Genomic DNA, 6000 nt, shown 5'->3' with positions numbered 1-6000 from the left:
GGTATGGAGGGCACTGTCTGTTTCTAACAACGTGCCATTTCATAACTGGGAAAAAGACTTTACAGGCCCTGCAATTGCGTTGACATATTTCTGAATAATGAAAGGGTTGACTGTGGAGAAGTCTTGACCTGCATCAGACCTAGAAACAACTAGGAACTGTGGCACTGATGGAAGAATTGTCGGTGGGTGAGTCTCATCTAGCTTTCTCCTTTGGGCAGAAGTTATAGAAGTAGAAGAAACCATTGCAAAAGTATCCCCTATGATTACCGGCGTCTCCAATGGCGCGCTGCTTCCTAGTGGGGTCCTCTCTGAGGGCACTCCTGCCTTATGTAATCACTCCTCCCTGGGCCTGACCTTTACCAGGGGGTACATGCATGTCCTAATTGTCTACCAGGGCTGGGGAATTATGCATTACCCCGTCACTGGCTATGCATGGGTCAGCCTTCAGACACACACAGGGAGGAAAGAAAGAGAAAGGGAGGAATAAAGAAAAGGAAAGAAGAGAAGAATTCTCAAATGCTGCAGGGGAGAAGGTAAAGAGAAGAATCAAGGAAAAGAGGACAAAGTAAGGACATAGGCTTTCCAGTATAGAGATAAAAGAAAAGAAACCATGTCTTACAGTCACAAGCACCTGTCTCCGGATGAAAGCACAAAACATACTCCCAAAGACAGGGAGGAAGGGAAGGGGCGGCGGAGGATCAGGGATGGAGAGGGGAGTGGGGGGGGAGGGATGAGGAAAGGGAAGGTATGCAGCCTGGAATGGAAAGAAAGCTGCACTAGTTCAGGGTCCCGTGCTTGCCATGCACGTATTCACAAAAGAGTTGTGGACCCCCTGGGGGACTGCTACCCTATGAGGATGTAACAGGTATTTGGATGTTTACACGACTGTATTAAGAAAAACGTAAGAGGTTTGAGGAAAAAGTTTTGTCTGAAGTTTCATTGCCAAATGGACAAATGGGGTATCAAACTGAACAGTGTTAGATGTAGCTTTGGGGGGAAAAAAAAATTGACTTCCTTCAAATAAAATACTAAATTTAAGACATTTCAAGAGCACAAGATGATGTAAAAGCAAATAGAGGTGTCAAAAAATTTCTCTCTTGCAAATGTAGCTACACTGTGTATAAAAAGTTGCAATGGTATCACACTTGATTACTAAAATGGGTTCCTTCAAATCAAGTACTAAATTTAGGACATTTAGAGAACAAATTTAAAAAAAAAAAACTGGAAAAAAGAAAAATGTCACATCTTTTGTGAAATAATTTGTCTAAATGTAAGAAATAAAATTGATTAGATGAATTGATGCACCTTTGAATGATGCTTGAAATCTATAGCAAATTAGGTGCCAACTGAGAATGTGCAGCCTCTTTCCCGATATTTCACCATTCTCTATTGGAAAAACTATTGGAACTTTTTTACATCTTTGGGCATTGATGATAGAAATACGTCAAGGCCACACAACAGCATACTGCACAGTATACATAATCCACCACACAAATATCTTCTAGTACTCTTTAAAATTCTAAGTTAAAAGTTAATCATTGAACTTTAAACTTTCAATCAGCACTCCATTTGCTGTACATGATTTTGAACTTTTTCTTTTTTCTCTCCAGTTACTGATGCTGCTGTGATGTATGGGAAAGTGTTGTCAATGAGAGACTGTAGGAGAATACAGATAACTTAAGACAAAATTTTTAGTTGGTGAGACAAGTGTCAGCTCGCTCTAAATGTAGAAAAATGAGTGTTAATGCAGACGAGTAGGAAAAACAATTCTGTTATGTTTGAACACAGCTTTAGTAGTGTGCCGCTTCACACAGTTATGTCGATTAAATATTAAGGTGCAATGGTGCAAAGTAATATGAAATGGAATGAGCACATAAAGACAGTAGTAAGGAAGGTGAATGGTCAGCTTCAGTTTACCAGGAGAATTCTAGGGAATCATAGCTCACCTATGGAGACTGTACATAGACCATTCATGCAACTCATTCTCGAGTTCTTCTCGACTGTTTGGGATCCCCACCAGGTTGAATTAGAGGAAGACATTGACATAACAGAAAGGTGTGCTGCTAGCTTTGTTACAGACAGGTTTGATCAACATGCAAGTATTATGGAGATGCCTCATGAACTCAAACGGGATCCCTGGAGGGAAGACAATGCTCTTTTCAAAAAGTGCTATTGAGAAAATTTAGAGGACTGGCTTTTGAAGCTGACTGCAGAATAATTCTGTTGCCACCAATGTATATTTTGTGTAAGGACCATGAAGATAAGAGAAATTAGGGCTTGAATGGAAGCATATTGACTGTTGTTTTTCCCTTGTTCTATTTGAGAGTGGAGGAGGAAAAGAACTGACTAGTAGCATATGAGGTACCCTCTGCTGTGCACCATATGGTGGCTTGCAGAGTATATGTGTAGATGTACAATCCTGCACGTTTTACCTTGGGGTAGAAAATGAGTAAATATAAATAAATGTCATGTGCCTCCCAGCAAAGAGCAAGCTTTTCAATATGATGTCACTTTGGCAACTTGTATGTCAATTTTGCCACTTATTTTATTAAGCAGCTTTCTACTTAACCTCATGATGCAAAGTGGATCCTATTCCAGACCTTTCCACCACAGAAAAATCTGAAGAGTGACCAAGAATAAAACCTGAGCCCAATATAGTACCGAGTAAGCCTAACCAATAGATTATGGAGGTGACTAAAATATGAAACAATTAACTATATTTAACTTGTTTAAAATTACATCTAAAAAAATTATATACGTCTTTTTTTTTTTGTTTGCAAAATCATTTTATTTCTTGTATCATCTCCAGTCTCTTAAAGGATCTCTCATATTAAACTGATCTGAAAGCACAAAGAAATCCAAAGACCACATGAGAGGTTAAATTACCTTGTAAACAGAAAAACAACTTTAATGTAAAAACTATTAGAAGTAAACATCCTGTTGTAGAGTCGCATTGTTAGAACTAATAAATTTATACATTAATTCACAAATTAACAATTCAGGAAAGAGTTAATTCTGAGTAGAATGCATTGAAAGAACAACAGGCTACATACAAAGATTATATTACCATTAGGCAGCATGGAAAGTTCATATATAAAAATTCTCAGTCAATTAGTATATTCAATAATAAAATACAACATAGAAAATTCAGTCAAATGACTCAAAAGAAGCAAGGGAATTTATTGGAAAAACAAATAGCACAAGAAAGTTAATTAACTGAGTTAATTACAGAATGTACGTATAGCCCCCTCGGCTGCATAAAATTGTTGTCAAATTGACCATGGTTTCGACAGCTATAAGGCTGTCTTCATCAGAATAAAAATTACATAGCATTACCTAGAAAATATGACACCCGCATTCTCATAAGATGGTATTTTCTCATTCAGCTATTCATAGAGCCACCTCCACACCCCTTTCTTCTGAAAATCTCAATTCTGGAATCAGTTTGATTAAAACTGTGGCTGTGAATAATGGCTATGATCCTTCTATAGTAGATAGTATTTTTAGAAGGAAAACCAATAAGTGTGTCACTACCCTAGGCCTTTCTAATAACAAACCTAATGAAAAGAAAAAAATTTTCTCCATACCATATCTGGGTCCAATTTTTTACAGAATACAGCATTTACTTCAAAATAAATATAACTGTAGAGTAGCCTCCTCCACTAATAATTCTTTAAAAAGCAATATCACACATAACTTGAAACCTACACTTTCTCCACTGCATAATTCTGGTGGCCTATTACATAGGCCAAAAAGGCCAAGCTATTGCGACAAGATTCAAAGAACACCTTCTCGGCAAAAAGGCACCAATGTTCACAATTCAACTTTCACTGACCATTCGCTTAATTACAGTGCATAATCCTAAAGGTGTAAAAGACGCCCAGATCTTGCACTTGGACAAAAAAGGCTTTAGGCTTAACATCTTAGAAGAGCTAGAGATTTTTAAACACCTGTCTCTGAAGGACAGTCTCATTCTGAACGAACAGTTGCAATTACACAATAGAAACTTTTTTTTAAAGGTATATAGCCGCCAATTAAAAATGGTCTGAATGGCGATACTTTCCTAAATGTAGACTCTTAAACATTGTTTTCCTTTCCAATTTCACATTTGTTATGTACATTTGAACTATATTTCATTTATAAAATAAGATCGTTCTGGTATGTTATAATTTTCATGCACTGATTCCTGTTATTGCCTGTAATGTTAAATTGTCCATACAGTGCCTCATTTGCTCTTGTCTGTAATTTGATCACTTCTTGCTAGATGGAGTGAATCTGTTTTCGTGTCCAACTTGTGGCTGCCTTGGCCTGTTAGCCGTCTAGTCTGACGGTAGTGGCAGTTTGGCTTTCTGCGACCTCGTGACTGCCATTGTATTTCGATGGAACATTTTATACCAATTGACAAACATGTTACATTTTCCCAGTTTAATTTTTATTCTTGTGATTATTTTAATTTGACAAACATTTTTTTCTCAGATGTTTTTCAACTATGGTGTGATTACATGTAAGTACACTGCTTGTACAGTACATGGAAGTAATCCTATTAATTTATATTATATTTTTGAGCCATGTTGTCATATTTTCTAGGCAATCCTATGAAATTTTTATTCTGTTGAAGACAGCCTTAGAGCTGTCAAAACCATGGTCAATTTGACAACAATTTTATGCACCCGAGGTGGCTATATGTACATTCTGTAATTAAGTTAAACTCGACTGCTGGACTTCAGCCTATAACAATGTTTAAAATTTCAATTAACTGAGTCCCAATCTTAGTTCTTGTGAAATCCAGGAAGTTATCGGTTCACTAACAAAGTAAAAGCTCATATAGCTTTCACAGACAATGGACTACAGGAACTGTTCTCACGCAACAAGTAATAACAAGAATATGTAACACAATCCAGTTTTGGACATTTCTTCAGAGATTAAAATGTGCCATGTTTAACTTCTTTATAATAAAGACATGTCTGAAAATAATTCCCTGTTTAATGCTGATATTTACTAAAATTTTTAAGTTGGTAACAGTCATAATACAAATATCCTCGGGTTCTCACTACAGATGGTTCTCTCTTATCCAGGGGTCACAGAGATGTTCCCTTCCTGTTTAACTTTCCTCAATATATCACTCTCTGCTCCCCCCATGAAGGAACTAATAGTTAGGATGGTGGTGTTACTTTTACCTTCATGTGTGTATATTGGCAGTACTAATCATTAAACCTCTTGACGGTAAGCATTGGCTGGCAATTGTGCCTCGATTTACCAAATACGATCCTCTCACTGTTATAAAAAGAAAACCAAAACTCAAAATTTACTGTAATTAATGCATAAAAACTGATAAAAGAAACAGATGCACTCAACCTAACATGGTAAAGGTCAACAGATCTGAGTGAATCATATTTGTCATCAAATATTGCTGCACTCAATACACACAGTCTGCAAACCAGTGAGATGATGCCCAGCTATTGGGATTTGGCAGATGAAATAAAAGCCATGTGGAAAATTAAATTTGTGCACATCATCACTGATGTTACCTCCAAGCAGTCTGAAGACCCTACAGTAGCAGGCAGTAGTGCTGAACACAAGCAAAATAGTCCACTTAGATCTCAGAGAAGAAAGTTATTGCTTAAACTGCTATTATGAGCAGTTGTCCAAACAAGTGAGGCAATAAATAATATAGTTAATGAATAAGTCTGAATACAGAAGTGCTGCTCACTCTGAGGATTACAGAACAAAATAGTTTCAACTCATATTTTGTGACATATCCAAGACTTTAGAGGTAAATTATAATATTTTGCAAGAAAAGCTGAGTTGTGCGAAATTAATGGTGCAGAAAACAATTGGTCCAAAATGTATATCTGAAAGACTGCACAAAATGAAAGGAAAAATTAGGGTGTAACATCCCTTTAATACAAGATAAGAGATGGAGCGAAAGCTCAGACTGAAAAAGACCGTGGAAGGATATCAGCAGTGTCTTTTCAAAGCAACCATTCCGGTGTTTGACTT

This window comes from Schistocerca cancellata, chromosome 4, assembly GCF_023864275.1.
Source record: "Schistocerca cancellata isolate TAMUIC-IGC-003103 chromosome 4, iqSchCanc2.1, whole genome shotgun sequence".
In the NCBI taxonomy this organism is placed as follows: Eukaryota; Metazoa; Arthropoda; class Insecta; order Orthoptera; family Acrididae; genus Schistocerca; species Schistocerca cancellata.
The sequence above is the reverse complement of the archived record's forward strand: the minus strand, read 5'-3'. Positions refer to the sequence as shown.